We start from the raw sequence: 8,806 nt of genomic DNA on the forward strand, positions 1-8,806 counted from the left end.
AATATAGATGCAAAAAGTAAAGATGCAAATAAAAGTAGATTGGAAGCAAATATGATAAGAGATAGACCCGGGGGCCATAGGTTTCACTAGAGGCTTCTCTCGAGATAGCATAAGTATTACGGTGGGTGAACAAATTACTGTCGAGCAATTGATAGAAAAGCGAATAGTTATGAGATTATCTAGGCATGATCATGTATATAGGCATCACGTACGCAACAAGTAGACCGACTCCTGCCTGCATCTACTACTATTACTCCACACATCGACCGACTCCTGCCTGCATCTAGAGTATTAAGTTCACAAAGAACAGAGTAACGCATTAAGCAAGATGACATGATGTAGAGGGATAAACTCATGCAATATGATATAAACCCCATCTTTTTATCCTCGATGGCAACAATACAATACGTGCCTTGCAACCCTTTTTGTCACTCGGTAAGGACACCGCAAGATTGAACCCAAAGCTAAGCACTTCTCCCATGGCAAGAAAGATCAATCTAGTAGGCCAAACCAAACTGATAATTCAAAGAGACTTGCAAAGATAACTCAATCATACATAAAAGAATTCAGAGAAGATTCAAATATTATTCATAGATAAACTTGATCATAAACCCACAATTCATCGGATCTCGACAAACACACCACAAAAAGAGATTACATCGAATAGATCTCCACAAGAGAGGGGGAGAACATTGTATTGAGATCTTAAAAGAGAGAAGAAGCCATCTAGCTAATAACTATGGACCCGTAGGTCTGTGGTAAACTACTCACAACTCATTGGAGGGGCAAGGATGTTGATGTAGAGGCCCTCCATGGTCGATTCCCCCTCCGGTAGAGTGCCGACGAAGGCTCCAAGATGAGATCTCGCGGATACAGAAGGTTACGGTGGTGGAAATTGTATTTCGTCTGCTCCCTGGATGTTTTCAGGGTACGTAGGCTTATATAGGAGGAAGAAGTACGTCGGTGGACGCCCGAGGGGCTCACGAGACAGGGGGCGCGTCCTATAGGGGGGGCGCCCTCCTATCTCGTGGCCTAGGCTGCTTCTTGACTTGCACTCCAAGTCCTCTGGATCACGTTCGTTCCAAAAATCACACCCCCGAAGGTTTCATTCCATTTGGACTCTGTTTGATATTCCTTTTCTTCGAAATACTGAAATAGGCAAAAAAACAACAATACGAGCTGGGCCTCCGGTTAGTAGGTTAGTCCCAAAAATGATATAAATGTGTAAAATAAAGCCCATAAACATCCAAAAGGGGTAATATAATAGTATGGAACAATCAAAAATTATAGATACATTGGAGATGTATCAAGCATCCCCAAGCTTAATTCCTGCTCGTCCTCGAGTAGGTAAATGATAAAAAAGAGAATTTTTTATGTGGAATGCTACCTAGCATAATTCTCAATGTAATTTTCTTTATTGTGGCATGAATGTTCAGATTCAAATGATTCAAAATAAAAGTTCATATTGATAAAAGAAATAGTAACACTTCAAGCACACTGATCAAAGTAATCATGTCTTCTCAAAAGAACATGGCAAAAGAAAGTTCATCCCTACAAAATCATATAGTTAGGCTATGCTTCATTTTCGTCACACAAAGATGTTCCCAACTTCTATACCCCCGATGACAAGCCAACCAATTGTTTCATACTTAAATGATCTCAAACTTTTTCAACCTTCATGCAATACATGAGCGTGAGCCATGGACATAGCACTATGGAAGGAATAGAATATGATGATGGGGATTGTGTGGAGAAGACAAAAAAGGAGAAAGTCTCACATTGACGAGGATAATCAACGGGCTATGGAGATGCCCATCAATTGATGTCAATATGAGGAGTAGGGATTGCCATGCAACGGATGCGTTAGAGCTATAAATGAATGCTCAACAAAAGAAAACTAATGGGTGTGCATCCAACTTGCTTGCTCACGAAGACCTAGGGCATTTGAGGAAGCCCATCGTAGGAATATACAAGCCAAGTTCTATAATGAAAGATTCCCACTAGTATGAAAAAGACAACTTATGAGACTCACTATATGAAAAACATGGTGCTACTTTGAAGCACAATATATGAGACTCACTACATGAAGAACAAAGTGCTACTTTGAAGCACAAGTGTGGAAAAAGAGATAGTAACATTGCCCTTTATTTATTTATTTTCTTTTTTTCTTTTTTTTCTTTTGGGCCTTTTTTTTTCTTTTGGCCTTTTTTTCTTTTCTTTTTTTTTCTTTTTGGGCAATGTTCTAATAATGATGATCATCACACTTCTATTGATTACAACATATGAATTACAACTCGAAACTAGAACAAGATATGACTCTATATGAATGCCTCCGGCGGTGTACCGGGATGGTGCAATGAATTAAGAGTGAAATGTATGAAAAATAATGCATGGTGGCTTTGCCACAAATACGATGTCAACTGCATGATCATGCAATGGCAATATGACAAAAGTAAAGTATGTCATGATGAAGAACGTAACGGTGGAAAGTTGCATGGCAATATATCTCGGAATGGCTATGGAAATGCCACAATAGGTAGGTATGGTGGCTGTTTTGAGGAAGATATAAGAAGGTTTATGTGTGATAGAGCGTATCGTATCACGGGATTTGGATGCACCGACGAAGTTTGCACCAACTCTCAAGGTGAGAAAGGGCAATGCACGGTACCGAAGAGGCTAGCAATGATGGGAAGGTAAAAGTGCGTATAATCCATGGACCCAACATTAGTCAAAAGAACTCATATAATTATTGCAAAAATTTAGAAGTCACCAAAAATCAAGTACTACGCGCATGCTCCTAGGGGGATAGATTGGTAGGAAAAGACCATCGCTTGTCCCCGACCGCCACTCATAAGGATGCACAAGCCAGGTACACTTCATGTTTCAAATTTGTTACACAACTTTAACCATACGTGCATGCTACAGGACTTGCTAACTTCAACACAAGCATTATTTAATTCATAATCACCCAACTAGCATGACTTTAATATCACTACCTCCATATCTCAAAACAATTATCAAGTATCAAATTGATCATAGCATCCAATTCACTTCCTATGATAATTTTTATTATACCCAACTTGGATGCCTACCATTCTAGGACCAATTTTGTAACCATAGCAAATACCATGCTGTTCTAAAAGACTCTCAAAATAATATAAGTGAAGCATGAGAGACTAGCAATTTCTACAAAGATAAGTCACCACCGTGCTCTAAAAGATATAAGTGAAGTACTAGAGCAAAAACTATCAAGCTCAAAAGATATAAGTGAAGCACAAAGCATATTCTAGCAAATTATAATCAAGTAGGCTTCTCCCAAAAGGTGTGCACAACAAGGATGATTGTGGTAAACTAAAAATCAAAGACTAATATAATACAAGATGCTCCAAGCAAAACACATATCATGTGGCGAATAAAAATATAGCTCTAAGTAAAGTTACCAATGAACGAAGACGAAAGAGGGGATGCCTTCCCAGGGCATCCCCAAGCTTAGGCTTTTGGCTATCCTTGAATATCTTGGGTGCCTTGGGCATCCCCAATCTTAGGCTCTTGCCACTCCTTATTCCATAGTCCATAAAAGCTTTACCCAAAACTTGAAAACTTCACAACACAAAACTCAACAGGAAATCTTATAAGCTCCATTAGTGAAAGAAAACAAAACCACCACATAAGGTACTGTAATGAAGTCATTCTTTATTTATTTTGGTGTTAAACCTACTGCATTCCAACTTCTCTATGGTTTATAAACTATTTTAATAGCCATAGATGCATCAAAATAAGCAAACAACACACGAAAAACAGAATCTGTCAAAAACAGAACAGTTTGTAGCAATCTGTAACTAACGCAAACTTCTGGAACTCTAAAAATCCTACCAAAATAGGAAGTCCTGGACAATTTGTCTATTGATCGGCAGCAGAAAGAATCAACGAAAAAGCACTTTTCTGTGATTTAACAAAATTAAATTGGTGCGTGCAAAGTTTTTGTTTTTCAGCAGAATCAAATCAACTATCATCATAGGTTATCCTATAGGTTCTACTTGGCACAAACACTAATTAAAAGATAAAAACACATCTAAACAGAAAGTATAAGCAAAATTTATTACTAAACAGGAACAAAAACAAAGAACACAAAGAAAAATTGGGTTGCCTCCCAACTAGCGCTATCGTTTAACGCCCCTAACTAGGCATAAAAGCGAAGATAGATCTAACGAGTGCCATCTTTGGCACTAAATTCATAAGTAGCCCGCATGATAGATTCATAAGGTAATTTAACTTTCTTTCTTGGAAAGTAATCCATGCCTTTCTTTAATGGAAATTGGAATATAATATTCCCTTCCTTCATATCAATAATCGCTCCAATCGTTCTAAGGAAAGGTCTACCAAGAATAATAGGGCATGAAAGATTGCAATCTATATCAAGAACGATAAAATCTACGGGCACCAAATTTCTATTTGCAACAATGAGAACATCATTGATCCTTCCCATTGGATTTTTAATGGTGCAATCCGCAAGGTGCAAATTTAAAGAGCAATCATCAAGATCATGCAAACCTAGAATATCACATAAAGTTTTCGGAATCGTGGAAACACTAGCACCCAAATCACACAAAGCAAAACACTCATGATCTTTAATTCTAATCTTTATAGTATGTTCCCACTCACCATTAAGTTTTCTAGGTATAGAAACTTCCAAATTAAGTTTTTCATCATAAGATTGCAACAAGGCATCAACGATATGTTTGGTAAAAGCTTTATTTTGACTATAAGCATGAGGAGAATTAACAACGGATTGCAACAAGGAAATACAAACTTCTAAAGAACAATTATCATAATCAAAATCCTTGAAATCTGAGATAGCGGGTTCAATACTATTTAAAGTCATGACCTCTCCAATCCCACTTTTACCAAATTTAGCATCAAGATCTAAAAACTCCGAATTTTTGGGACGCCTTCTAGGTAAAGTTGACTCATCATCAGTCCCATAATTATCAAGATTCATATTGCAAAACATAGATCTAATAGGAGACGCATCAATAACTTTAAGATCCTCATCATTATTTTCATGAAAACTAGAATAACACGCTTTTATAAAGCTATCTCTTTTAGCACGCTAGCGGTTCTTTCCTTACACTCATCAATGGAAATTATCATTACTTTGAGAGACTCATTGATATCATGCTTAGGAGGAAAAGATATATTTTTAAGAGAATCAACATCAAGCGAAAGTCTAACAATGTTCCTAGCCAAATCATCAACTTTGAGCAATTTTTCTTCAAGCAAAGCATTGAAATTCTTTTGAGAAATCATAAATTCTTTCACACTATTCTCAAAATCAGAGGGCATCTTATTAAAATTATCGTAAGAATTATTGTAGGAATTTCCATAATTATTAGAAGAATTACCAGTGAACGGTCTAGCATTAGAGTTTCCTCTATAAGAATTATTTCCAAAACTATTCCTACCAACAAAATTCACAGCCATAGATTCAGTATTATTCTCAATCAAAGTAGACAAAGGCATATCATTGGGATCAAGAGGAGTATTCTTAGTAGCAAACAACTTCATAATTTCATCCATCTTTCCACTCAAAACATTGATTTCTTCTATAGCATGCACTTTTTTACTAGAAGATCTTTCAGTGTGCCATTGAGAATAATTAGCCATAATATTATCAAGAAGTTTTGTAGCATCTCTTAACGTGATTTCCATAAACATGCCTCCCGCGGCCGAATCTAAGAGATTTCTAGAAGCAAAGTTCAAACCGACATAAATTTTTTGTATGCTCATCCATAAATTCAAACCATGAGTAGGGCAATTGCGAATCATCAATTTCATTATTTCCCAAGATTGGGCAACATGCTCATGATCATGTTTAAAATTCATAATATCGTTCCTAAGAGTAATGATCTTAGCGGGAGGAAAATACTTAGAGATAAAAGCATCTTTACACTTGTTCCAAGAATCAATACTATTTTTAGGCAAAGACGAAAACCAAACTTTAGCACGATCTCTAAGTGAAAACGAAAATAACTTCAATTTAACAATATTGTTATCCGTATCTTTCTTTTTTTGCATATCACACAAATCAACAAAGTTGTTTAGATGAGTAGCGACATCTTCACTAGGAAGGCCGACGAATTGATCTTTCATAACAAGATTCAGCAAGGCAGCAATGATTTCACAAGACTCAACATCATTGAGAGGAGCAATCGGAGTACTAAGGAAATCATTATTATTGGTATTCAAGAAATCACACAATTTGGTATTATCTTGTGCCATGGTAACAAGTAATCCAACACACAAGCAAACAGAAAAAGGCAATCAAAAAAGAGAGATGAGGAGATTGGGAAAGAGAGGGCAAATAAAACGGCAAAGGTGAAATGGGGGAGAGGAAAACGAGAGGCAAATGGCAAATAATGTAAATGTGAGGGAGATGAGTTTGTGATGGGTACTTGGTATGTCTTGACTTGAGCGAAGACCTCCCCGGCAACGGCGCCAGAAATCCTTCTTGCTACGTCTTGAGCTTGCATTGGTTTTCCTTGAAGAGGAAAGGGTGATGCAGCAGAGTAGCGTAAGTATTTCCCTCAGTTTTTGAGAACCAAGGTATCAATCCAGTAGGAGGCTCCTCAAAAGTCCCACGCACCTACACAAACAAATAAAGAACTCGCAACCAACGCAATAAAGGGGTTGTCAATCCCTTCACGGCCACTTGCGAAAGTGAGATCTGATAGAGATAGTATGATAAGATAAATATATTTTTGGTATTTTATAATATAGATGCAAAAAGTAAACATGCAAATAAAAGTATATTGGAAGCAAATATGATAAGAGATAGATCCGGGGGCCATAGGTTTCACTAGAGGCTTCTCTCGAGATAGCATAAGTATTACGGTGGGTGAACAAATTACTGTCGAGCAATTGATAGAAAAGCGAATAATTATAAGATTATCTAGGCATGATCATGTATATAGGCATCACGTCCGCAATAAGTAGACCGACTCCTGCCTGCATCTACTACTATTACTCCACACATCGACCGACTCCTGCCTGCATCTAGAGTATTAAGTTCACAAATAGCAGAGTAACGCATTAAGCAAGATGACATGATGTAGAGGGATAAACTCATGCAATATGATATAAACCCCATCTTTTTATCCTCGATGGCAACAATACAATACGTGCCTTGCAACCCTTTTTTCACTCGGTAAGGACACCGCAAGATTGAACCCAAAGCTAAGCACTTCTCCCATGGCAAGAAAGATCAATCTAGTAGGCCAAACCAAACTGATAATTCGAAGAGACTTGCAAAGATAACTCAATCATACATAAAAGAATCCAGAGAAGATTCAAATATTATTCATAGATAAACTTGATCATAAACCCACAATTCATCGGATCTCGATAAACACACCGCAAAAAGAGATTACATCGAGTAGATCTCCATAAGAGAGGGGGAGAACATTGTATTGAGATCCAAAAAGAGAGAAGAAGCCATCTAGATAATAACTATGGACCCGTAGGTCTGTGGTAAACTACTCACAACTCATCGGAGGGGCAAGGATGTTGATGTAGAGGCCCTTCGTGGTCGATTCCCCCTCCGGCAGAGTGCCGGCGAAGGCTCCAAGATGAGATCTCGCGGATATAGAAGGTTACGGTGGTGGAAATTGTATTTCATCTGCTCCCTGGATGTTTTCGGGGTACGTAGGCTTATATAGGAGGAAGAAGTACGTCGGTGGGCGCCCGAGGGGCCCACAAGACAGGGGGCGCGCCCTATAGGGGGGGGGGGCTCCTATCTCGTGGCCGCCTCGGCTGCTTCTTGACTTGCACTCCAAGTCCTCTGGATCACGTTCATTCCAAAAATCACGCTCCCAAAGGTTTCATTCCGTTTGGACTCCATTTGATATTCCTTTTCTTCGAAATACTAAAATAGGCAAAAAAACAACAATACGGGTTGGGCCTCCGGTTAGTAGGTTAGTCCCAAAAATGATATAAATGTGTAAAATAAAGCCCATAAACATCCAAAAGGGGTAATATAATAGCATGGAACAATCAAAAATTATAGATACATTGGAGACGTATCAAGGGCTGCCGGACAACCCAGGGATTTAAGGAGGCTTTGAGGGTCCGGTTGGGTCAACTTTTTGCTTTTCTCTCATGTCCGGTCAGTGGTCCCCGCGCCCACCCGCTCAATTTGAGGAGTCCGACTGTAGATGCTCTAACACACTCGAAAGGAATGTGCCATTCTGGGGATTAATTTTCACGACAGAACAAACTAGCTGACCAACAAACAGATAAAAATAGCATGATCAGTTTATCTATCTTTTTTGCGGGTGACGGTGGATCAGTTTAACTATCGATAAGAAATGCGAAATGCTATCTGCAATAGTACTTCGCAACACATAACACCTTTAAGATTTTCAAATTTGCTATGCCATAATAGTACAATATTGTCTACATAGCACATTCCTTTATCGAGAGAAATTTTCGATCTATTCATAATCAATCATGTTAGCCTTTTTCCTAAAAAAATCATGGTAATACAGAGAACACTAAAGGTAATAAAAATAACAACCAGGTCTATGGACCACCTAGCGAGGACTACAAGCACTAGAACGAGCCGAAGGCACTCCACCATCATCAACCCCCCCCCCCCATCATCGGAGCCAGGCAAAATTTATTGTAGTAGATAGTCGGGAGATCGTCATGCTAAGACCCTAAAGGACAATCACACCAGAGTAGCAACCATCGCAGACGAAGAGAGTCATAGATGGGAAAGGTCAAACCTGCAACCACACAAATGAAGACG

The sequence above is a fragment of the Triticum dicoccoides genome, chromosome 3B, assembly GCF_002162155.2.
Source record: "Triticum dicoccoides isolate Atlit2015 ecotype Zavitan chromosome 3B, WEW_v2.0, whole genome shotgun sequence".
Classification (NCBI taxonomy): Eukaryota; Viridiplantae; Streptophyta; class Magnoliopsida; order Poales; family Poaceae; genus Triticum; species Triticum dicoccoides.